A 27,064-nucleotide genomic window follows, 5' to 3' on the forward strand; every position below is an offset into this window, starting at 1 on the left:
GTTGAGAGTAAAACTACAAATATGGATGACAGGCTATATTACTTACAACAGTATACAAGAAACCAGCCCAGAAACCTTGTCAGTAGCTTCATGCATATGGATCCTACCGTTGCATATAAGGAAGCTAAAAGGCAGCTCGAATACCATTTTGGAAACTGCTATAAAATAGCATCTGCTTACATGAATAAAGCCTTAAACTGGTCAACCATCAAACCAGAGGATGGAAATGGGTTGCAATCATATGCTCTATTTTTACATAGCTGCTACAATACAATGCAAGACATTGATGGATTAAAAGAGCTTGAAAGTTCCACTAATTTAAGACTCATTGTGTCTAAACTCCCATATAAGCTGCGAGATAAATGGCGAGCAAATGTGTGTAGCATGCAAGATAACAAACACAGAGCAACATTCAAAGACTTAATAGACTTTATTGATAGACAGTCCAGAGCAATGCTTGATCCAATATTTGGTGACATCCACATCTCAATGGAGAGCAAAATAACGTCAAGACCTAAACCACAAAAACCTATCACCAAACCTAGTGGGAGGACCAGCTTTGCCACTACAGTTGCTCAAGCATCTGAAATAAAAAAGAACGAGTCACAAAATGAACACAAACGGAATGCAAATAAGTGTTACCTTGAAAGACCTTGCTTATTTTGTGAAAGAAATCACACATTTGAAAATTGTGAAAAGTTTAAGTCCAAACCAAATAGTGAGAAAATAGAATTCCTGAAAACAAGCGGGATGTGCTTTGGTTGTCTAACAAAGGGACACGTTAGCAAAACATGCAAAAATAGAATGAAATGTGAAACATGTTCTCTGTCTCATCCAACTATCCTTCACATTCATACTGGTAAAGTAAAAGATGTAATTAAAGATGACTGCATTGTAACTGGAAACAAACCATTGAGTAGTGCCATGGTATCCGTAGAAGATGATGAACTAATGGAGGTCGGTCAATCAAAACAGTGCACTCTTGCTATTGTGCCAGTGAAAGTAAAGGTCTCAAATTCTGACAAAGTCATAAATACTCATGCATTTCTGGATCCCGGTAGCTCAGCTACATTTTGTACTGACTCACTGAAAAGAAAGTTAAACGTCTCTGGTAAAAACACCACAATACTCTTGTGTACAATGGGACAGGAGAAAAGTGTCCACAGCAGTATAGTCTCTGGCCTTGAAGTCAGCAATATGGAAGGCCTGCTGTATCATAAACTCCCAGAAGTTTATACTCAAACAAAATTACCAGTTTCAAAACGACACATACCAACACAAAAATCACTAGAGAAATGGAAATACTTACATGAGGTGAAGATTCCACATTTGGATTCTGACATTGAGTTGTTAATAGGCACAAATGCTGCAAAGCTTATGGAGCCATGGAAGGTGATAAACAGTAGAGGTAATGGGCCATATGCTGTCAACACACCCTTAGGATGGGTCGTCAACGGGCTCATGCAAGAAACAACATGTCAAATGCAAGGAAGTCACTCATGTATTGTAGTTAATCGCATATCTGTAGCAGATTTGAATGACTTGTTGATTAAACAGTATCATCAGGATTTTCCAGAACTTGCAGCTGAGGAGAAATCAGAGATGTCAGTCGAAGACAAAAGGTTCATGTCTATGATGGAAAGTTCAAAGGAACTGAGAAATGGGCATTATTACTTACCGTTACCTTTTAAAGAAAATGACGTAATGATGCCAAACAACTACCAACAGGCACAGCAACGTGTTATGTCTCTGAAAAGAAAATTTGACAAGAATGAACGATATCATAGAGAGTATACTGCATTTCTAGAAGGAATGCTTGAAAAAGGTCACGCAGAAGCGGTGCCAGTTGATGAACTGGAAACACAAAGTGGAAAGGTGTGGTACATTCCACATCATGGAGTGCACCATCCAAAGAAGGGCTCCCTAAGAGTTGTATTCGATTGCTCTGCATCCTTCCAGGGAACATCCTTGAATAGCAAATTAATACAAGGTCCAAATCTCACCAGTAATCTGGTAGGTGTCTTGTTGCGTTTCCGCCAGGAGCCAATCGCCCTTATGGCAGATGTGGAAAGCATGTTTCACCAGGTAAGAGTTATGGAGAAGCATGTGGACTTTTTGCGCTTTCTATGGTGGCCAAATGGTGACACAGGATTACCTTTGAAAGAACACAGAATGACAGTGCATTTATTTGGGGCAACATCTTCACCAAGTTGTGCAAGTTTTGCCCTCAGACAAGCTGCCGAAGATTTCAAAGATCTCTTTTCGCCAGAAACGGTGGAAACAATTAAGCAAGATTTTTATGTAGATGATTGCTTGAAATCAGTGCCCACTGAAACTGATGCTGTGATGTTGCTAAAAGAGCTTGAAAAGGCTTGCTCAATGGGAGGCTTTCGTTTGCACAAGTGGATAAGTAACAGCAGAACAGTACTAATGTCCATCCCACAGGCAGCCAGAGCAAAGGAGGTCAAAGACCTTGACTTGGAATCCAATGATCTTCCTACAGAAAGAACTCTTGGCATACAATGGCACATAGAAAGAGACAAACTCACTTTCGCAGTGAGCCTGAAACAGCAGCCATATACTCGAAGAGGAATACTGTCCATCATATCCTCAGTATACGATCCTCTTGGCTTTATCTGTCCATTCGTCCTCACTGCTAAGAACATTCTGCAAGATCTTTGCAAGCTCAATTTCGCCTGGGACAAAGACCTACCAGACCACTACATAGAGATGTGGCGTGAATGGATGGCAGGTATAAGTTGCATTGGGGAGCTCAGTGTCAACAGATGTCTCAAGCCAAAGAGCTTTGGTCCAATAACATCTGCACAACTACACCACTTTAGTGACGCGTCTGAAAGTGGTTATGGCTGTGTCACGTACCTTCGTCTCACAAATTCAAAACTTGAAGTGCACACCTCATTTATAATGGGGAAATCACGAGTTGCACCACTGAAACATACTACAATGCCAAGAATGGAACTCACTGCAGCAGTTCTTGCGGTAAGAATGGATAGAATGATCAAAGCAGAGTTACAACTTGCTCTTGAGAACTCCATTTTCTGGACAGATAGTACATCAACATTGAAGTACATTCAGAATGAGAACAAAAGATTTAAAACATTCGTGGCCAATAGAGTGAACACAATCAGAGAATTTACCAAGGTAAAACAATGGAGATACATAAACACTAAACAAAATCCAGCAGATTGTGCATCTCGTGGTCTCAAGGCCAGTGCTCTTCTGAATTCAAAGGCTTGGCTAAATGGTCCAGAATTCCTCAAATGTCATGAATCTGAATGGACAAATTCCGACATTTTCACACAAACGCATGAAGGTGATGAGGATGCTGATGTGGAAGTGAAGAAGGACGTTCTCATCATGAACTTAATTGTAAAGGAAGAACAAAATCCTACTCATACATTCATACACTATCACTCAAATTGGAACAATCTAACCAGAGCAGTAGCTTGGTTACTTAAGCTAAAGGACGTTCTCTTGCAACTAAGTCAAAAACGAAAGGAAATACTTACCAACACAAGTAAGAACTCAAATGCAGAGAAAAAATGTCTGATGGAAAGAAAAATGCAAATCGTCAAAAAATGTATGAATGTACAGCAGATTACTTTAGAAGATGTCAAAAGAGCAGAAAATGCAATCGTACGTTTTACACAAATCGAGGCATTTCCAGAAGAAATCGAAACCTTGCAAAAAGAAAACACTCACGTCAGTCGTCAGAGCCACATTCGTAAGCTTGATCCTATTCTGCAAGATGGTATACTTCGTACAGGAGGGAGATTAAGCAAAATGGCTATGCCAGAGGACCAAAAACATCCTATGATTCTTCCAAAACACCATCATGTGTCCAAACTGGTGTTGAAACACATTCATGAACAACTTGGCCACTGTGGAAGGAATCACATGTTAGCCAAGCTGCGACAGCAATACTGGATTCCAGCAGCAAATTCCCTTGCTAGAAAAATACGGTCTGAGTGTGTGTTCTGCAAACGCTTACATTCAAACCTAGGAGAACAAAAAATGGCAGACTTGCCAAAAGAAAGAATAACACCAGATTTACCACCATTTACCTTTGTTGGAGCAGACTTCTTTGGTCCAATTGTAGTAAAAAGAGGACGCAGTGAAGTGAAAAGATATGGTGTCATCTTTACCTGTTTCACAACTCGAGCAATACATTTGGAAATAGCCAATTCACTTGACACTGATTCATGCATCAATGCAATCCGCAGATTCATATGCAGACGAGGGCAAGTGCGTCAAATAAGATCTGACAATGGAACTAACCTGACATCAGCTGACTCTGAACTAAAGAAGGCCATAAAAGAGTGGAACCAAAACCACAAACTCCAAGTTGCTCTGCAACAAAAGGGCATAGAATGGATTTTCAACCCACCTGCCGCTTCACACTTTGGAGGAGTATGGGAGAGGTTAATAAAACAGGTCAAACAAACACTTCTATCACTAACAAAGGATCAAATTCTAGATGATGAATCTCTTCACACTTTCATCTGTGAGGTAGAAGCCATAATGAATAGTCGCCCACTTAGCACAAATCCGGATAGTCCAAATGACCTTGAACCTTTAACGCCCAACCACCTTTTACTTCTTAAAGGGCAACCTACATTACCACCTGGCTTATTTCAGAAATCAGACACGTATAGTAGACGTAGATGGAAGCAAATACAATACTTAGCTGATATATTTTGGAAAAGATGGGTTAGAGAATATCTTCCAAACCTACAAGAGAGACAGAAATGGTTTAAAAAGAAAAGAAACTATGCAAATGGTGACATTGTGTTAATTGCAGACCCTACTGCCCCTAGGGGATCTTGGATGTTAGGGAAGGTTATTGACACAAAGAAAGATTCAAAGGGAATTGTTCGTAGTTTGACTTTAAAAACAAAGACAAGTGTTATAGACAGACCAATTACAAAGGTTTGTTTATTGATGGAAAATGACATGTAGATATGAATGACCAATGTATATGTGATGATTACTTTACCTGTGTTTCAGTGTGTATTTATGTGTATACGCGCATGTGTGCACGTTGCAAGAAATTTCTTGCTCGAATAGTCCTTGGTCCATTGTGCGCTTGTAAAGATCAGAACATATAAGTTCTTACAAGGCACTACACATCTCTTCCATCTTTATTTGACCCTCTAACTTTATCACTCAATATTCTAATTATATTCTTAAAAAATCTAACTACCTTTATAATCTTTTTGTATTAAATTTTTCTTGTCATTTATTATGCAATTATATATATGTGTGTATGTGTAAAGACTTCTAATTAGCTTGCTCTATTCTTTTTTTATTCTATCTGTTTTCTTTTTATTTATTATATTATTTAAAATCCCATGCTATGTGTACTGTGTTAACCTAACTGAGACTTGTTATAGCACTTATATATCATTGCTCTTTTTGTTGTTTTTGATTGCTTCCACTGTCTTCATCTGTAAGTCGCTTTGGATAAAAGCGTCTGCTAAATGAATAAATGTAAATGTAAAATAGAGAAACTTGTCTCATGACTTGCTTAGCATGTGCTCAATTATTACATTAGGCTTAAATGAGTAGCAAAGAAAATACCTATTTCTCCTCAAACGCCAAACCACAGATTACTACCTTGAGCTACAGCTCACATCCATGTGTTTTGTTAACCCTCCCCCTCACTTCACTTCTTCTCTACTTATATCCACATCCTCCCCCCTCAAAACTGAGGATATCGCCCCCTAGTGTGGCAGAAAAAGCATTAGTAACAGAGAAATCAAACTAGAACTGTTACAACCTCTTCCAGGTACTGGAGAAAATGGGGTTTCCAGAGAGGTTTATAGGCTGGGTGGGACTGCTGTACAAGGGAATAGTCAGCAAAATTCTAATAAATGGGCATCTTTCCAAAGCTGTGAACATACACAGTGGTGTCCATCAGGGATGTCCTTTATCTCCTGTTCTCTATGTGGCTTGCATCGAGCCACTGGCACAGATCTTGAGAAGGGACAAATGGATCAAAGGACTGGACGTTCCTGGGACGGGTGGACTGACGATGACCTGTGCTTTATACATGGACAACGTAACTCTTTTAGCTACGGACATTTTATCCATACAAAGAGCACTGGACTTGACTGACTGGTACGGTCGGGCCTCGGGCGCCAAACTCAATAGAAACAAGTCCGAGGCCCAGCTCTTTGGCCTGTGGGGAGGCGTGGACACAGGAGGACTTGATTTGGTTTTTAAAGGCAACGATTTTAAGATTTTAGGCGTTAAATTTGATAAAGACGGAGGTGGACGAGAAAACTGGACTGACTTGTTAGGGAAAGTTAGGAAAAGACTGGGATTTTGGGGACTAAGACAGTTGACAATTGAAGGTAAAATTTTAAATCTGTTATTTTACCTCTTATGTTACTTGTTGGTTCTGTTTTTATCCCACCTAGGGAATTCCTGATGGACCTAGAGAGGGCGGTGTTTTATTTCCTGTGGGGGTCCAAGTGGGAAAGATTGAAGAGAGAGGTGGTCAAAAAGAGACCGGAAAACGGCGGAAAAGGCCTCCCAGACCCCCACCTGTTTTTAGGCAGCCGCTTCACCGCCCTCCACGTAAAATATGCTGTGACCCCATCCAATGAGAACAAGACGGCAGCCATGACACGATTTTGGATGGGGTCGTAGATTTGAGAACACCGGTGTCTTTTAACCTGCCTCAAGAATATAGTTTTATTAAAAAGTTTTTAAAGAAATACCTTTTAGAACAGCAAGATGTCACCATTTTAACTAACCACAAGCATCTCGTCTCTCTTGTGCAGGACCGGGAACTGGTGAGTCCAGTTCCAGGCCTCACACTAGGAACGCTGCCCACCCCGCTCTCCGGAACAGGCACAAGAAGTTATCATGGATGGTGGCCCATGAGATCCTCCCTGTCAGGGTGGTTATGCACTCCAGAGGCATGGCCAAAAACCCCATCTGCCCTCGGGCCGGCTGCAATTCCCCGGAGACCGTCCACCACCTGCTCTGGGAGTGCAGCGCTGCACGGGACCTGTGGGTCAAGTACGGTCCCCTGTATACCAGTGGGTGGGCCCCAGTTCGGGTACCAGCTCGCAATCCTTGGGGTGGGCCGGGGGTTGAAGGACATGACGGCACAGGAATTCACCTCGCTCCGGCTCACCCTTATCGTCAGAGGTTACATTCTTTATCAGGGGATGTCCAAACTGTGCCGTAACTGCGGCCATTTTGGGCACCTCGTAGAGGCATGTCAGGAAACAGTATGCGGCAAGTGTAAAGAAATTGGGCACATCGTAAAACCCGACGAGCGAAAAAGAGGCAGTCCATGAGGTTTTGGAGGGAATTTTTAATACCCAACCAAGCCCAGGGACTGGCCAAGATGGAGAGGAAGGGGCGGGCCAAGGGGTGGAGTTAGATACGTGTAACGGTCAGGAGGAGGAGACTCTGCTCCCCCCCCAACAAGAAAAGCAAAATGTGAGTATGGAAGCAGACAAAGAAAGTGTAGAGGAGAAGGAGTCAGATGAATCGACCCCCTCCTCTTTGGAAACAGTACCCGATCTAGAAACTGAGCAAAATGCTTCAAACAGTATAGGCGGAACAACTCTAGAATGGTTACCTAATGCTCAGTTGCAGAAAAGACCTGCGGGTCTCCTCTGTGTCAAGCAGAGGAGAAAAAGTTGAGGTCCACCAGCTTAAGTAACGAGGAGTGAGACAGGGTGTGGCCCTTAGCCTCCCCGAATGAGGTTTTGTTTCTGCAAATACAGCTAAGAACGTCATCGCCAAAGGAGCTGCAAGAGATTTTCTCTGCAGATACTAAGGTGGTGGGCACCCCCCCTCCTTAACCTAATATTATCACTATTAGAGAGGAGCAGGTGTCACAAAAGTTTTTTATTTATTTAAATGAACTTTGTAGTCTTTTAAATAAAATGTGTAAAAAGAGCCTACTTCCTCCCATCTGCGATATGAACATAGTTAATGATTAGCTGAGGAAAACAATGCTCAAGATTGTATGGACCAGTGTTAATTTTGACACGAAATTTTAATTTAGTTTTAGTCTTAGTCTTTTGACTATAATTCTTTTTAGTTTTAGCCAAGTTTTAGTCATCTGATTTGTTTTAATTTTAGTCTTATTTTAGTCGACTAAAATTGCTTGGTATTTTAGTCGACTAAAATTGCTTGGTATTTTAGTCGACTAAAATAAGACTAAAATCAATAACAGATTTATTAGACAATTTTTTTACAGCTGGTATAGGAAACAAACTTAACCAAAATATATAAAACACAAATTCAACTTTATTTCAACACAACTGTGTCTTTATTTCGATTCAAAAGCTTTTATGCAGCAACAAACACTGTCATGATAATGTAAACAATAACTAGCTGCCAATTGACCATCAATAAAAGAAAAATAACGTTAGGTCCAGGACCTTAAAGCTTACAGCTGAGCTGAACAATAAGTGCATACATTTAAAGTAAATATTTAATAAGTTGGCAGCTAGGTGGATAAAAAAAAAGTAACAAGATTTTATAAGGTATTCATTTGTCTAGCAATATTGTATGTTTTAAATACTATTGCTAGATTTGTATGTATAATGATAGGATGTGAACATTCATGTTTCACATGACTAATATAGAAATATTTGTGATATTGTCAACAAGTAGAACATTATAAAATATATTAAACATTAGTATTAATCAAATGTATTTATCATGATATTACGTATTAGTATTGTGCTCTCATCTAACTTGAAGAAGGGGCTATTTTACAGTACTTTTCAGTTCGTAATATTTAATGCTACAACATCTACGCACTGCTGTCTTCCAATTTTGCTTAGCCCAATAAACAAAAGAACATCGTTGTGAAATTACATTTGAGAAAATGTCCAGGTGGCTCGTCTGTAATGTCTTTTCAAATTGGTTGTGTTCTTGCCACGAATGAGCACTCCGCGTGCTTTACGCTTTGTTTTGTTTTGTTCGTCGTCAAACGTGAAGTGAGCTGTGGACATTTTGTCGCTCTTTTAGACATCACCTCTTCGAATGCCGTCTTCCCGGGAGCTCATTTAAAAACTGAAAGCCTTCGCTTCACGTCTCAATAAGTCAGGCTCGGATTGGTTCTCTTCTCTCATGCAGTCTGGCCTGTTACGTTTTGCCCGTTTTTTTGTTCATTCCTCGCATCTCTCCCGTCTGCTGATTTGATTTTCGTCACAGTCTATTTTCGTCTCGTCCTTTATTCGTTGACGATAATGTCAATCAATTTAGTCATAGTTTTAGTCTCCATCAGTGCCTTCTATTTTAGTTTTCGTTTCGTTTTCGTCCGCAAAAATATATTTGTGACGAAAATAATGACGAAAATATTTAGTCAACGAAATTAACACTGGTATGGACCCCTTTTTGTCAGGGAAACAAATGGCTAAAGGACATTGCGACATTAAGCAAAATGATAACATGATCATACAACAGAGGAAAGGTCTGTTGCGAAAGGCCCCCGCTCATGAGGAAACTAATGGGACATCGACTCTCTAAAAAATAGCTGATTCAATTAACTCTTTTTACAAGATACAAGGACCCTTTGTATCACAGCATCACATGATCCCAACGTATGGAAACGCACCAGGAATTGTTAATAATTAGTGGTCCTCAACACAAAGACCCAATAAAGGATCATCCCATGACTCTGCTTCCTGCTTGCTTGAAAATCCTGCTACGAACTGAACTTTTCAACTAACTATCTCAAAAGGACAACCATTAAGGAATCTGAAGGTTTAACTAGATTCTCAAATAATGTTTTATGTCCTTTAAATGTTTGATGTGTTCAATGTAATCTGTGTAACTTTAATCATTGTTTTTATAACTTTAACAGATAGTGCTATTAGATGGCGGTGACAAGATGGCGGTGCGTCCATATGCAGCGGCTTCTCTCTGTCCCGACAGAATGGTGTTTTCGTGTTTTTTCTCTTGTGAGTCACAGTTTTTTTGTACGTTGTCGTCGCGTCTACCTGTCTGTAAGCGCAAATACAGTCACGAGTTTCTGCTCGATGTCGGCAGGACCGCATTTTTACAGTTAAACTTTGCGCACGCGGAACAGCTGCGGGATCTCGATCTGCAGGATCTCGGAGGCCTTCACCATCACTGACCCCCACTACTGCATCTCGCCCGCAGCGGAGGCGCCACAAGCGGTGTGAGAGGAAGCAGAAGAGGGGGAAGCGTGGAGGTATCCGGGCTAGGCTAAGCCATCTATCCCCACCATCGTACTGGCTAACGTACGCTCGTTGGATAATAAACTGGACTACATTAATTTACTACGCTCAAGAGGACTGTAAGAGACTGCTTTGTTTTTTCAACTCAGAGGACTGTAAGAGACTGCTTTGTTTTTGTGTTCACGGAAACATGGCTCAGCAACAGCGTTCCAGATGGGCGGGCTTTGTGTTTACATCAATGACGCGTGGTGCCGCGATACTGTTGTGATCTGCAAACACTGCTCACCACTGGTGGAGTTTATGATTATTAAGTGCTGGCCGTTCTATCTGCCGAGGGAATATACTGCTATACTGCTCATTTCAGTTTACATTGCCCCGAACAACAGCTGCAACAGGAACGACGCACTACATGAACTGTACCAGCACATCAGTGAGCAGCAGACAGCACACCCCGATGCTTTTCTCATCATAGCTGGGGATTTCAACCATGCTGACCATAAGAGTGTGTTTCCAAAAATACTCCAGCACATCAACTTTCCAACACGAGGTAATAACATTTTGGACTTTGTTTACACCACACAGAGAGGAGCCTACAATGCCCTCCCCTCCCCCACCTTGGAGCTTCAGACCACATCACTGTTATGCTAATGCCTGCATACAGACCACTCATTAAAATCGCCAAACCAGTTTACAAACAGATTAAAGTGTGGCCAGAAGGATCATCTGAGATTCTTCAGGACTGCTTCAACACAACTGACTGGGACATGTTTAAACAGGCTGCCACACGCAATAACACCACTGACCTCCAGGAGTACTCAGAGACTCTCACTGCCTACATCAATAAGTGTATTGATGATGTAACGGTCACAAAAACCATCACTGTCCGGGCCAACCAGAAGCCATGGATGACAGGGGAGGTCTACAGACTCCTGAAGACACGGAACGCTGCCTTCAGAGCTGGAGATGAGGTGGGCCTGAGAACAGCTAGGGCCAACCTGTCCCGTGGCATCAGAGAGGCTAAGAGACAGCACCCCAGGAGGATAGCTCATCAATTCAGCGAAAGCAGAGACACTAGGAACCTGTGGCAGGGGATACAGACCATTACGGACTACAAGCCTCCACCACGGACCTGTGACAACAACATCTCTCTGCTGAACGAGCTGAACACCTTCTTCGCTCACTTTGAGCAACAAAACAGCACCATTGCACAGAAGACTCCACCTCCTCCCGGCGACCAGGTGATGACGCTGACCCCAGACAGCTTAAGGAGATCCTTCAGCAGGATCAATGCACGCAAAGCTCCGGGTCCTGACAACATCCCTGGGCGTGTACTAAAAAAAAGACTGTGCAGCAGAACTCACTGATGTCTTCACAGACATTTTCAACATATCACTGAGTCAGGCTGTTGTTCCCACATGCTTTAAAACCACTACCATCATCCCAGTCCCAAAGAAGCCATCTCCATCCTGCTTCAATGATTACCGTCCTGTTGCACTTACCCCCATTCTCATGAAGTGCTTTGAACGGCTAGTCATGCACCACATCAAGTCCGCCCTCCCTGGACCCCTTCCAGTTTGCATATCGGTCCAAACGGTCAACCGATGATGCCATTGCCACTGCCGTCCACTCAGCACTCACCCATCTGGACAAAAAGGACTCAAATGTCAGAATTCTGTTCATAGACTTCAGTTCAGTATTCAACATGATCATCCCTCAACAGCTCATCTACAAACTGATTCAGCTGGGGCTCAACACTTCACTGTGCAACTGGCTTTCTGACTGGAAGACCTCAGGCAGTACGGGTCGGCAGCAACACATCCAGCATATCACACTGAACACTGGGGCCCCCAAGGATGTGTGCTGAGCCCCCTCCTCTTCACTCTGCTGACCCATGACTGCACACCGTCACACAACTCCAACCACTTTATTAAGTTTGCCGATGACACGACTGTGGTGGGTCTCATTAGCAACAAAGATGAGACAAACTACAGGAGTGAGGTGAGCTGCCTGGCCAAGTGGTGCAGTGACAACAATCTGTCTCTGAACGTGGAGAAGACAAAGGAGATTGTTGTAGACTTCAGGAGAGCACACACTCAGCACGTTCCTCTGACCATCAACGGTGCGACTGTGGAGAGAGTGAGCAGCACCAAGTTCCTGGGTGTGCAAATCACAGAGGACCTCTCCTGGACTGAAAACACAGCAGCACTGGCCAAGAAATCACAACAGCGTCTCTACTTCCTCCGCAAACTGAGGAGAGCCAGAGCCCCACCCCCCATCATGTACACCTTCTACAGAGGCACCATCGAGAGCATCCTGACGAGCTGCATCACTGTGTGGTATGGAGCCTGCAATGCGTCCTGCCGAATGACTGCAACGCATAGTGAGAGCAGCTGAGAAGATTATTGGTGTCTCTCTCCCCTCCCTCCAGGACATTTATGGAATACGTCTCACCCGCAAAGCCCTCTGCATCGCAGGTGATCCCACTCACCCATCACACAGCTTTTTCAGCCTGCTACCATCAGGGAGAAGACTGCGGAGTCTCCAGGCCAGGACCAGCAGACAGAAGGACAGCTTCATCCACCAGGCTGTCAGGAAGCTGAACTCCCTCCCGAACCTGCACTCCCTCCCCTCTTCTTCCCCAGGCACCACTGAACTATGAACCCCCCCCCCCACCACCACCCACACACACACTAATTATTATATGATGGCATGCACTAGTCACTTGTGCAGCATTGGTCTGCTCACTGCCTCTACCTACACGCTGCTAGCGTTCTTGCCATCCAGAACTCAAAACCACTCCATTGAAACTTTGTGACAGCCAAACCATGCTTGTTTGCTTGCTTGCCCCTTTTCAACCCCGGCTTCTAGCCATCAGCGTGCTTGTAAGTCATAAAGAACTTCAACTTTCCATGACAGAATCTTCAAACCTCACGACGCACAAACGAGAGGACTCGGAAGAAACTTTGTCCACCGTCGTATTTAAAGATTAAACTTTGCCCAGATCCTGTGCTACCTAGCCTGTAGTGTATAAATTATCTTTCTGTTTATATTATCTTATTCATGAAATAAACGTAAACAGAATTTTAAGGATATACTGAATTTTAAGTTCGGTGGACGGACCGTTGATGAAGTATAAACTAAATAAGTTTGGACTCAGTTCAATTAAAGCAATTCGAATCTTTGGATTTGATTCTTCTCAAAATAAATGAGCTAATATTTCCTTACACTGGTGAAGGGGAGCACGGTGGTAAGAGATGGGCGGGCTATTTTAGCAAATATGACTTTTTTAGATAGAGATTTTAAAGTTTTAAATGTGTATGGTTTTACAGGTAAAAAAAACAATAGGCATGAGCTTTTAGAGGAACTGCAGTCCCACATGCTGGGGAGGGTACCACTAGTGGTAGGGGGAGATTTTAATTGTGTTTTAGCCAAGACTGATAGGAAGAGGGTGGGGGCAGATTTTAGGTTTGACAAGACATCAGTTTTAATGCAAAGTTTAGTTAAGGATTTTAAATTAACTGACTGTTTTAAGACTTTGCATCCAAGAGAGATGGGCTACACCTGGGTCAGTGGTGATAGCACCAAACGACTAAATTTTCGTATGTGATTGCCCGCCGACTGATGCTATATTAACACCCCTGTTTTTTTTTTCGATCACGTTACGCTGTCTTGCACCATTTCTTTCACCACAAAACTGACGGTAAGGGGAGGGATCTGGAAACTGAATGCTCCCTTTTGCATGATGAGGAGATCGTAAGTGACTACAGGGAGCAATTCACTCAATGGCAGACAATCCAGGACTTTTTCGATTCGCGTGCACAGTGGTGGGAGATGGTGAGACTGTTTTTTAGAAAGAAAGGTATTGGAAAAAAAGAACAAAGAAAAGAGACGCATGTTGGGACTGCAAAAAAGATAAGTGACATAAGTAAGTGATAAGTGACGTGACATTCAGCCAAGTATGGTGACCCATACTCAGAATTCGTGCTCTGCATTTAACCCATCCGAAGTGCACACACACAGAGCAGTGAACACACACACACACTGTGAACACACACCCGGAGCAGTGGGCAGCCATTCATGCTTCAGCGCCCAGTTGGGAGTTCAGTGCCTTGCTCAAGGGCACCTAAGTCGTGGTATTGAAGGTGGAGAGAGCACTGTACATGCACTCCCCCCACCCACAATTCCTGCCGGCCCGAGACTCGAACTCACAACCTTTCGATTGGGAGTCCGACTCTCTTACCATTAGGCCATGACTTCCCTTACAAAGGTATTACAAAGGTATTTTAAGTTGGTAAATGAAGGGTTTGATTTTAATGAAGAATTAAATGAGGTTAAAAAAGAAATGGCTGATCTGGGAATACAAAGAAATAAAGGGTTGATTTTAAGAAGTAAGGAAAAAGATCTGGAAGAAGGTGAAAAATGCACAAAATTTTTTTTCAGAGGATTTTAACAAATAAAGAGACATTCGAAGAAGTAGAAACATTTTATACAGATTTATACAACAAAAAAGAGGTAACAAAGGAAGCCATAGAAAATATTTTGGGAAATTTAGAAAAGAAAATTGATAATGAGTGTGCTATTTTAACCCAAGATTTTACTCTTTTAGAGCTTACAAAATGTATGAAGGGTTTTAAAACAGGCAAGTCACCGGGAAGTGACGACCTTCCCGTGGAATTTTATTCAAAATTTTGGGACATTTTAGCACCAGAACTTTTAATGGTTTTTAAGGACTTTGATGGACTGGACCGACTCCCTGACAGTTTTAGACTGGGAATTGTTTTGCTTTTACATAAAAAAGGAGATACAACAGACTTAAAAACGTGGAGACCAATCAGTCTTTTAAATTTAGATTGCAAACTTTTTAGCAAGCTTTTAGCTAAACACATGTCCATGTTTTTAAAGGACGTGATCCACAACTTTAGATTTTGAAAAAGCTTTTGATCGGGTCTCGCACCAGTACCTATTGCAGGTACTGCAGAAAATGGGTTTCCCAGGGAGGTTTTTAGCATTTTATAGCAAAATGTGTTTTATACATGGACGATGTGACAATTTTGACAAATAACTTTTTATCTGTCCGAAGAGCTTTGGAACTAACAGATTCTTATGGACAGGCCTCAGTCTCTAAATTAAACAAAAACAAGTCAGAGGTCCAGCTTTTCAGACAGTGGGGCAACATAGACACGGGAGGACTGGAAGTGACTCTAAAGAATAATGATATAAAAATTCTAGGTATAAAATTTGATAGGGAGGGTGGTGGACGAGTAAATTGGAATGATACTTTAGGGCAAGTAAGACGGCGACTGGGTTTGTGGGGAATAAGGACATTGACGATGGAGGGAAAGATTTTAGTTTTTAAAGCTGTGATTTACCTCTGTTTTTATTGTTGTGTTCTGTTTTTAGCCTGCCCAGGTCCTTCATTTCAGTGGTGGAACGAGCTGTCATTTATTTTCTCTGGGGTTCCAGGTGGGAGAGAATAAAGAGAAAAACTGTCAAGGAAAGAAAGGAAAATGGAGGCAAAGGATTGCCAGACCTTAGCCTTTTTTTAGGGAGTAATTTTACAGAATTACATTTTAAGAATATCATGGCCCCTTCCAGTGACAAGACCGCAGCAATAGTCAAGTTTTGGATGGGGTTTTGGATGGGGATGGGGATGGGGATGTGGATAGGAAGACATTTTTAAAGAAACATGACCTAGAAAGTGAAAATGTGGACATTTTAAAAGATCGGGAGAAGGTGAGCCCAGTTCCAGGCCTAACTGAGAGTGAAGCAAAAACTGTGTGGAGAAACGCAGCCCACCCCGCTCTTTCGAACCAGCAAAAAGACCTGATGTGGATGGTGGCCCACGAGATCCTACCAACCAGGGCGGTTATGCACTCCCGCGGCATGGCCGCCAACGCAAAGTGCCCACGGCTCAGGTGTAATCAGGTAGAGACCGTGCGGCACGTCCTCTGGGAGTGCGGCGCTGCACGGGACTGGTGGACCGTGACCGCGGGGTGGGCTCCAGATGGACTATAATCTCGCCGTCCTAGGGGTGGGCCAGAAGATAAAGGATTTAACATCGAAACAGTTCAAAATGCTCTCGCTCACCCTGAACGCTATAAAGCAATCAATCTGGACTGCCAGAAACCTGCTGGTGGGGAAACGGGTGACGGTGCCCATCCACGTCACTGTAAGGACGGTTGAGAACATGCTGCAGGGGCACCGTGCCTAATCATTTGGATGGAGGGGGCCGGGTTGCCACAGAGAGGGTCCCGGCCGCCACCGACCCTGGTTGCCCGTAGATGGACCCTCACCACTTTTGGTTACGGGAGCAGCGGACCAGAGGGTACGGATCTCCTCTGGGCCACTGAAGCCAGGTCTGATTGTCTGGGACTGAAGAATAGGAGTGGGCCCATATCGAAGGCTCACCTCCCTGATCAAGCACAATGGAGAATTATTATTATTTATTTTTTTGTCTTTTATTAATTGAGGATTACCCACCAATTTTTTACATGGTTTTATTCTGGCTTTTAAAACACACTGGAAGCACTTTTAAGGAAAAATAAAAATGTATGTAAAAGAATAGTTTAACCATATGTAACTTTATGAGTTTTAAGATTACATACTTTTACAAGGTGCTTTCATTTCAAGTGCTTTGTCTGTATAGAGTGTGTTTTAGAGATTCAGGATGTTAATGGTGTGTTAACCGTCTTTGGGATGATTTTATTTTATTTTGTCTGCATGTATACATTTATATTATCTATTACTTGATGTACAGTTGTTCCACTTTTGATTAAATATCAATAAAAACCCATCAAAAAAAAATGTCTTATCAGTTTAATATCTGATACGTCCCCCATCCGGGGACTACATATTAAATGGATTTTTAGATCATGGAGCTGGAGCCGGGGCTTGCTCCATCCACTCCACGCATCAGCCTGGTATTGCAGTGTCTCCAGGAACGGTGTGCTTCCCCTTTTTGGGGAATGCCATTCATTGTGACGAATAACAGAGCTGTAGTGAGTATTATAGCTCTCAAAGTAATGAGGTCTGCCTTTGCAGATCCTGTGGTTTATTGTGGACTCTCTTCTGAGGCACCCTGCTGAGGTGTTGGACTCTTCTATTAACGATGCTCCTACCTGAGGTCCCGGAGTCTTTCACTGACGAGGTGATGTATCGAATTTGGTGTGTTTGGTTAAAGGCAGTCACCTGAAACCAGTGTTGGGAAGCGGCAGCCTATTAGTTTGTCATGTGCTGGACTTTAAACTTCGGTTTCAACAAGGACTTTTATTTTGATACTTATTTTGGGGTTTTCCAATGGTTTCCTGTTTTAAAGAGGAAGTAGGCCATATTCCTTCAGTGGTTTAGTTGTGCAAGGTACTCCATGTGGTTGCAGACATCCATCTTCATCTCGTTTATCAAAGCCTTTTGAAATGCAATATCTGTAAGTGACTGTTTGATTTTGTTAAGTGAGCATTGAGTTTTTCTTGTGCTATGCAATGTAGCATTTAATTCAGCATGTTTGTTATCTTTTTCTACTCAAGCTTGCAAAGTATTAATCTATCCTGTTGATTCAACTGTATTGTTGTTGGTTCTTTGCCTTGTGTGTTTGTGAATGCTCATTTATTTAATGATTTATCTATTTTTGTGAAATTCATGTTTGTGTATTTTTCTTTTTGTAGTTTCACACTTTTCATGATTAAACTTCATAAATTGCACCTTCGTGGAGTTTATTGTGGAAGTGTTTAGCGGCTGGATAACTGGATCCATTAAAACAGTGAGGCCAGTGACAGTGAAAAGATAAGCAGCAAATTGGAAAGATGGAGGGGATGCCTGTCTAACAACTGCATCTATTAGAGAGATAAAGGAATATCTCTGTGTGTTAGTCTACACAAAGATCATGTCTTCAAGAGAATCTAAATCATCACTGCGCCATCGCATGCACAAAGAAAGTGATGATGCTTGCTCAAGTTCTCAAGCTTCCACCTCATCAAGAAGCTCTACAGCCAGTTTAGCGGTCACGAAAGCTCGTGCGAGGGCAGAGGCAGCCAAGGCAAGAGCGGCTCATGCAAAGAAAGAAATTGAGATTAAAGTGGAACAAGCCCGACTTCAAGCAACACTAGAGGCACTGCAAGAAGAGAAAGAAAAAGATGCGGCCATAGCAGAAGCAGAAATTCTAGCAGCAGCCTTCACAGAAGTTGACCATGTATCAGCATCAGAGTTTTCCAAAGAGATCAGCCTCCAACGCACTGCAGACTATAAAGGAGACCAAGCTTCTAGCCGTAGCTTACAGTGTAGTCCTGAGCACATGTCAGACACTTACAGCCTGGCCAAATTCATTGCACGCAGTCAGTTGGTAACTTCTGGACTGAATTCTTTTGATGATAAACCTGTAAATTATTGGGCTTGGCGATCATCTTTCAAAAGTACTATTGCAGACCTTGACCTTAAGCCAGAGGAAGAGATGGATCTGCTCATCAAATATCTCGGTAGAGAATCATCTGAACATGTACGAAGACTAAAATCAGTTAATATTAGGCACCCTTTTGAAGGTCTACAAATGGCTTGGGAGAGGCTAGAGGAAATGTATGGTTCGTCAGAGGCAATTGAAAGAGCTCTCTTCTCTAAATTGGAAAGCTTCCCTAAGATATCTGGTAAAGATCTGTATAGGCTGCGTGATCTTGGAGACCTGCTTGCAGAACTGGAGGCAGCCAAGCTGGATGGCTATCTTCCTGGGTTGTCTTATCTTGACACCGCTCATGGAGTGAGCCCGATTGTAGGAAAACTCCCTTATAATATCCAAGAAAAATGGATATCATATGGATCGAAGTATAAGAGAGAACATTTTGTGGCCTTCCCACCATTTTCTGTGTTTGCTGACTTTATTCGTTCAGAAGCTAAAACAAGAACGGATCCCAGCTTTGCCATTTTTCCTTCAGCACCACAACAAGAAAATCGAGATAGATCAGATAAATTCAGGCAAGCTTCTATAGCTGTTCATAAAACCCAAGTCAAGATGTCTGAAACAAGAAATGCTACGGACAGGATACGGACTGTTGATCCTCAACGATATTGTATCATCCATGACAAGCCACATCCATTAAAAAGATGCAGAGGCTTTAGAGCAAAAAGTCTTGAAGATCGTAAACAGTTTCTTAAGGAACATTCAGTATGCTTCAGGTGCTGCTCTTCAATAGAGCATATGGCAAAAAACTGCAAAGCTGAAATCCACTGCACTGAATGTGATAGTGATCGTCATGTGTCCGCTTTACATCCTGGTCCAGCACCCTGGAGGAAAACCGTCTCTCCTGTCTTAGAAGATGGCGGGGAGGAAAGTGAATTAACCAATCAAGAGGTAACATCAAAATGTACTAAAGTGTGTGGAGTTGGAAAGAGTGCTAGAGCATGTTCCAAGATTTGTCTGGTTAATATCTATCCTGTGGGTAACAAATCAGAATCCAGAAGAATGTATGCAATTCTGGATGATCAGAGCAACCGCTCATGGGCAAGAACAGAATTTTTTGAAGAGTTTCAAATTGAAGGATCTTCTTTTCCATATTCACTCAAGACATGTGCTGGATTAACAGAGACAACAGGAAGGAGAGCTAGTGGCTACATTGTGGAATCATTGGATAAGAGTGTAAGCCTTCATCTTCCTACACTGCTAGAGTGCAATCAGATTCCTAACATTCGTTCTGAAATTCCTACCCCAGATGCAGCGCGTCATTTCAGTCACCTCAGGGATATTGCTGATGAAATACCAGCCCTAGATCCAGATGCTAACATCCTCCTCCTCCTTGTTAGGGACCTCATTAGGGTCCACAAGGTCCGTCAACAGATTAATGGTCCACACAACGCTCCATTTGCTCAAAAGTTAGATCTGGGATGGGTAGTTATTGGAGATGTGTGTCTTGGAGGTGCTCATCGACCTGTTCATGTAGATGTTTTTAAGACCTCCATACTTGAAAGTGGCCGCCCCAGCTTCTTCTGGCCCTGTGAAAGTCAGTTCCACATAAAAGAGCAGTATGGCATCAAGCTTCAGTTTCAAGAGCATCTTACATCAAAAGGTGTAGGTGCTTTAGCAACATGTGCAAGCGAGGAGCTAGGCCAATCAATCTTTGTCCGTACATCCAGAGATCACAAGCTTGCACTGTCAGTGGACGATGACAGGTTTCTACGCTTAATGGACAAAGAGTTCTATCAGGATGAATCCAATGGCTGGGTGGCTCCTTTGCCATTTCAAGTTCCCAGAAGGCGGCTTCCAAATAACAGAAAGTATGCTTACAACCGCCTATCCTCACTTCGTCATACTTTGGACAAACGTCCTCAGATGAAAGCCCATTTTCTTGAGTTTATGGACAACATGTTCTCTAGGGGACATGCAGAAATTGCTCCCCCACTCAGGAAAGACCAAGAGTGCTGGTATCTGCCTTTGTTTGGTGTATATCATCCGAAGAAGCCAAACAAGATCCGTGTGGTCTTCGACTCCAGTGCACCTTATAATGGAGTCTCATTGAATGATATCCTACTTAAGGGGCCAGATCTCAACAATACCCTCCTGGGAGTGTTGCTAAGATTTCGTAAGGAGCCAGTGGTGATTACCGCTGACATTCAGCATATGTTCCACTGTTTTTTAGTCAGAAAGGATCACAGAGATTTTCTGCGCTTTCTCTGATATCAAGACAATGACCCTGGTAAAGAAATGGTGGAATACAGAATGTGTGTACATGTGTTTGGCAATCGTCCCTCTCCTGCTGTTGCCATATACGGTTTGCATAGAGCGGCCAAAGAGGAAGAAAAGAACTTCGACAGTGAAGTTAAAGAGTTCGTTGAACATGATTTCTATTTTGATGATGCTCTGAAATCCTTCCCCAATGAAACCACAGCAATTAGTGCTCTGAAGCAAACTCAAGACATGCTTGCAGTAGCAAACCTCAGACTACATAAAATAATCTCTAATCGACCTGCAGTGATTGAGGCATTTCATCCTGAAGATCGGGCTGTGGATATCAAAGATGTTGACCTCTTCTTTGAAGATACTCCAGTCCAGCGTAGCCTAGGAGTGTCATGGAACTTGGCATCAGATACATTTACTTTCCAAGCTATTGACGACAATAAGCCATTCACACGGCGAGGTGTACTGTCAACTGTAAACAGCTTATATGATCCATGTGGTTTTATTGCTCCTGTTACCATCAAAGGTAGGCTGTTGCTTCGGGAGCTCTCAATGCAGGCTGAAGATTGGGATTCTCCATTACCAGATGACATAAAGCCAGAATGGATCAGATGGAGGAACTCCTTACAAAATTTGCAAGATCTAAAGATACCACGAACTTACTCATCTTTTCCTACTTCTGAGGTTCAGTCAAGGGAATTGTGTATATTTGCAGATGCATCTGTAAAAGCTGTTGCAGCTGTAGCTTATCTGCGATCCACATCTCGAAATGACCAAGCAGATACTGGCTTTGTGTTTGGAAAGACAAAGTTGGCACTACGGCCAGATCTGACTGTTCCGAGATTGGAACTCTGTGCAGCAGTTCTAGCAGTTGAGATCCCAGATATGGTTGTAGAAGAAATAGGCTTGCAGTTCAATAGTATCCAGTTCTACACAGATAGTAAGGTTGTTCTTGGATATATTCATAATCGAACAAAACGCTTTTATGTGTATGTGAACAACAGAATCCAACGAATTCTTCAGTCATCTACTCCTAGCCAATGGAACTATGTTCCATCAGATGTCAATCCTGCAGACCATGGGTCTAGATCTGTATCAGCTGATTGTCTCAGTAGTACAACTTGGCTTACAGGGCCAGATTTCCTTTTGAAATCTCCAACCTTAAACGCCTTGCTTCAAGAGGATTATGACCTTGTTGATCTTGAAGTAGATCCAGAAATCCGACCACAAGTGATTTCATGTTTAACTGAAGTGCCTAATCAGTTCCTGACTCCTGAGCGTTTTGAACGCTTCTCCAGCTTGAGTAAGCTAATTAGAACGATCGCTCGTTTAAGCCACATCTCCCAGTCATTCTCCCATTCAACAAATAAGCCAAGATGTAGTGGATGGCATCTCTGTAGTAACAGCCCTACAAATGAAGAGTTGGAAAAGGCCAGGATTGTTATTCTAAAGAGCGTTCAAAATGTAGCCTATCCAGAAGAGCTAAGTGATATAAAAGCAGGATGCAATCTCTCACCTAAAAGTAGTATACTGAAACTTCATCCTATTCTGGATGATTAAGGCCTTCTGCGTGTTGGAGGCCGTATTGCCCAGGCAGGTTTTGAGAAGGAAGAATGCAATCCTGTTATTATTCCTGGGAAACATCACATAGCAACTTTGCTTGTTAGACACTACCATCAAGCAGTCAAGCATCAAGGAAGGCATTTTACTGAGGGAGCAATACGAGCAGCAGGGTATTGGCTGATGAGTGCCAAAAGATGCATTGGAAGTCTACTTAACAAGTGTGTGACATGTAGAAAGCTTCGTCGTCCTACAGAGCTCCAACAGATGGCAGATTTGCCCGCAGAAAGACTTCAAGTGGCTCCAACTTTCACATATGTAGGAGTCGATGTATTTGGACCATGGCAGGTTGTTTCTCGCCGCACAAGAGGAGGCTGCTCCAATTCCAAAAGATGGGCAGTCATTTTCTCTTGTATGTGCACAAGAGCAGTGCACATTGAAGTTGTAGAGACATTGAGCTCAAGTGGATTCATTAATGCTTTGAGACGTTTTTTTTTAAATAAGGGGACCTGCTAAGCAGATATGCTCTGATTGTGGCACAAACTTTATTGGAGCAGTACAGGAGCTCAAGATGAAGAAGGAAACTTCAGGCTCTGATCTTCAGAAGTATCTACAACAACATGCTTGTACATGGATATTCAATCCTCCCCATGCGTCACATATGGGAGGTGCTTGGGAAAGGATGGTGGGTATAGCCCGACGTATTCTTGACTGTATGTTGCTTGAAAGAAAGTCCCTGTATCTCACACACGACGTTCTTGTAACCCTTATGGCAGAAGTTTCTGCCATCATTAATGCACGCCCTCTCGTGCCAGTATCTTCAGATCCTGAAGTTCCTTTAATACTCACTCCTGCTATTCTGTTGACCCAGAAAACCTGTTCGATCCCTCCACCTCTTGGCGAATTTACAGATAATGATCTTTTCAAGGCTGAGTGGAAAAGAGTTCAAAACCTTGCAGAAACATTTTGGACAAGATGGCGTCGTGAGTATCTTACCACTCTACAGAGTAGGCAGAAGTGGCAAGACAAGAAGCCTTGTCTCAAGGAAGGAGACATTGTGTTGATGAAGGATAGCCAAGCAGAGAGAAATCAGTGGCCTATGGCTGTCATTGCAAAAACACTACCTAGTAAAGATGGTCTTGTGAGGAAAGTGGAGCTGAAATTTATCAGAGAAGGCATGCAGAAAAACTTTGTTCGCCCTATATCAGAAGTGGTTCTGCTTTACTCCTCCTAAGATATTGGAGTACAAAAAAAATTAAAGTGAGGTCTTTACATACCCCAGGCGGGGAGTGTGCTGGACTTTAAACTTCGGTTTCAACAAGGACTTTTATTTTGATACTTATTTTGGGGTTTTCCAATGGTTTCCTGTTTTAAAGAGGAAGTAGGCCATATTCCTTCAGTGGTTTAGTTGTGCAAGGTACTCCATGTGGTTGCAGACATCCATCTTCATCTCGTTTATCAAAGCCTTTTGAAATGCAATATCTGTAAGTGACTGTTTGATTTTGTTAAGTGAGCATTGAGTTTTTCTTGTGCTATGCAATGTAGCATTTAATTCAGCATGTTTGTTATCTTTTTCTACTCAAGCTTGCAAAGTATTAATCTATCCTGTTGATTCAACTGTATTGTTGTTGGTTCTTTGCCTTGTGTGTTTGTGAATGCTCATTTATTTAATGATTTATCTATTTTTGTGAAATTCATGTTTGTGTATTTTTCTTTTTGTAGTTTCACACTTTTCATGATTAAACTTCATAAATTGCACCTTCGTGGAGTTTATTGTGGAAGTGTTTAGCGGCTGGATAACTGGATCCATTAAAACAGTGAGGCCAGTGACATTGGTCTATAAATCCTTATTGACGCTGTTCAGTGAGTCTATGTGAACACAAATAAACCGCTGCTGACCTGACTGAATATGAGTGAGTGGTGAATTTCTATTCAAAATGTGGCATAATACAGATTTATTATTTTGCACTTCTGACATAAATCACTAAATATCTGTCACTGCAACAATGTTTTATCAAAATATTGGTCAAATATCGAAACTAGAGTCTTTAAACTTTCAATTGATGCACAGTTTGTCCAGATGAAGTAAGACAGTGATGTTTAATGTGCTGTGAAAGTGAAACAATAATAAACTGGGGCCGTCGGCGATGTTTGCACGTAAAGGGGTTAACGATGCTCCTACCTGAGGTCCCGGAGTCTTTCACTGACGAGGTGATGTATCGAATTTGGTGTGTTTGGTTAAAGGCAGTCACCTGAAACCAGCGTTGGGAAGCGGCAGCCTATTAGTTTGGCAGTTTCCAGGCCAGTAATGGTTAAAAGGAGTCATCTAAAACCAGCGTTGGGAAGCACCAGCACGTTAGTTTGGCAGTTTCCAGGCCAGTAAGGGAAGTCACCCATCCTTCCTATGCTGGAGGTTACAGAGGGCTAGCCGTTGGTGAGGATGGTAGAGACGCAAATTGTACTTCTGGCTGGCCGCCTGGGTCTTCATACTTACCTGGCAGGGAAGACACCATGATCAAGAAGGCGGTTCACCCAGGGCGAGGCTTGTCCATTGCACTCCGGCCATGCTGACCCCTGCGAATTCCCCAAATGTGGAAATCTCGACTGCATAATTTATGGTAGTGGGGGACTGCGTTCGCGCTCTCCCCTGAAATAGCTGGTGAAACAAAGCAGAAAGATCCATCTCATCTACGGAGTCCTGCCACATGCTGGGTATGTGTTTTGAGCGCGTGAAACAAAATCACTTACGCTCTTGAAAAATCGGCCCCTGGTGTTGTTTCGTATTTTGCACAAACCTCACTTTTGCAAGTCGATTGGACTGACAGCAGCCTAGCTGTAGCTGTCTCCATGTTTGTTTTTGGTTGTGCTTTTTAAAATCGTATTAGTTTTTTTCCGCTTACAGCGACACCTAGTGGCCTGTCGCAGCGCCCTTTTTCACCTGACCGCTGACTGAGCCCTTGCACAGGTGTGCCGATTTGGGTGAAAGGATCTCATTCCTTCCTGGAGTTATAGCCAATTGAGCCACCTCGGCCACACCACCTTAGCACGTTTTGAGGTCCCCTCGCCAAGGTGAATGGAAAATTCCAAATTTCCAATTTTTTTTGGATGATTATTGACAGTCAGACTCCAGAGAAGCATTCTGTGCTCATTTGGGTGGGACTGGGCCAAATACCTGCCGCTAGTTTGCAAAAGAAGGTTTTCGACAAAAAACGCATAATCTGAGACCTGCGTCTCGTTTAGCTCGAGCCAAGGATTTCGATGACATAAGGCAAGTGACTCTGTGACGAACCGTTTGGGAGTTACGAGCGATGCCCTACTCTCCGTCGCTGCAGAGCCACCGTCAGGCTGATCGGGGCGAGGCCCGGTGACGTTGCAGACGGGGAAGGGTACTACCATCCCACAGCGTTTCAGGTCTCCCAGACGCCGTGTCTGGCTTCCGCCAGAGAAGAAGAGATGCCAGAAAGGGAGGAATTCATCCAAAAAGTCATCATCGATTTGTTGAAAATTGAGCCTCCAGGGATTCTTGCAATTCAAAGAAATGGCAAAGACAGGTATTTTGATGTCACAATGAAAGACAGTATTTTGTTCCAGGGATTTTTGGAAAAGTTCAGAGAAAAAGAAGGTGTGCATCCTCTGGATAAGTTTAGAATGCAGTCTTTGTGGAGAAATTATTTCCGGATTTTGACAATCAATATGTTTGACATGAACATGGAAGATGAAGCGGTGGAATCTTTTCTTCGAAACAATGATAGAATAATATGTATGGCAAGGTACAGAAGAGACAGATTCGGGGTGTGGAATGGACAAAGGCAGTATCAAGTGTTACTCAATGAGAACACAGCTGATTTTCAGGGTTATCATCATCCTCCGGCCAGTTTTAAGATTGCAGGGGTAAGGGGATACATAGTGTATTCTGGTCAGCCTCAATAATTTAGGAGATGTCAGGAATTTGGACACTTGGAATACCAATGCAATATAAGATGTCTGAATTGTAAAGCTCCGGGTCATGCTACTTCAGAGTGTCCAAAACCTAAAGTGTGCAAAGAGTGTGGGGCTACTGATCATCTCTTCAAGACATGCCCAAAACGAAAAAGAACGTATGCCAGTGCAGCAAGAGTAGAATAAGGAAGAGACCTTAGGCCCACTGACGTTGTTATTAAGGAAATACAGGCATACCATGCAGCTTCAAATGGCCAAAATGAGGAAGTAAGCCATATAGGTTCACCCACAGATACAGAAATAATGGAGGGTGTGAGAGAGGTTTCAGCAAGGAACTCTGTTTCAGGCCTTGTCCTAACTGAACTAACGGATCCAGCCATTGAGGAGTCGAAGAAAAATGGAAGAGGAGGGTGGTGAGTTACAAGATACAGTGATTCCAGACACCTTCCAGCATAAAACCAATACTTCCTGGGGTGACAGAACTGAGGATGAGAAAGAGCAAGGAGCTGAAGAGACATGGAAGATGGTCTTAGGGCAAATAATAGGAAATTAGAAGGAAACTAGAAAGAAAACAAGATAGAGATATTAAATTTATTAAGTGCACTGGATCATCGGATGGATGATGAAGGGTCTTCGGGCTTACCTGAGATTGCGGGTGTGTCATCGACGCCTAGATCCCCGATGGTGCCTCCTTTAGAAGAGACAGACA

The 27,064-nt window shown here is 42.7% G+C and overlaps 1 non-coding gene and 1 pseudogene across 1 annotated transcript; both read left to right on the forward strand.

Moving 5' to 3' along the window:
- Positions 1–16,943: 16,943 nt before the first annotated feature.
- On the forward strand, positions 16,944–17,156 carry LOC128012686 (uncharacterized; annotated as a pseudogene).
- Positions 17,157–24,902: 7,746 nt separating this feature from the next.
- Positions 24,903–25,066, forward strand: LOC128012415 (U1 spliceosomal RNA). Its single transcript, XR_008182938.1, has one exon. It is a non-coding gene; the product is annotated as a U1 spliceosomal RNA (small nuclear RNA).
- Positions 25,067–27,064: the final 1,998 nt, after the last annotated feature.

The sequence above is a fragment of the Carassius gibelio genome, chromosome B23, assembly GCF_023724105.1.
Source record: "Carassius gibelio isolate Cgi1373 ecotype wild population from Czech Republic chromosome B23, carGib1.2-hapl.c, whole genome shotgun sequence".
Taxonomy (NCBI): Eukaryota; Metazoa; Chordata; class Actinopteri; order Cypriniformes; family Cyprinidae; genus Carassius; species Carassius gibelio.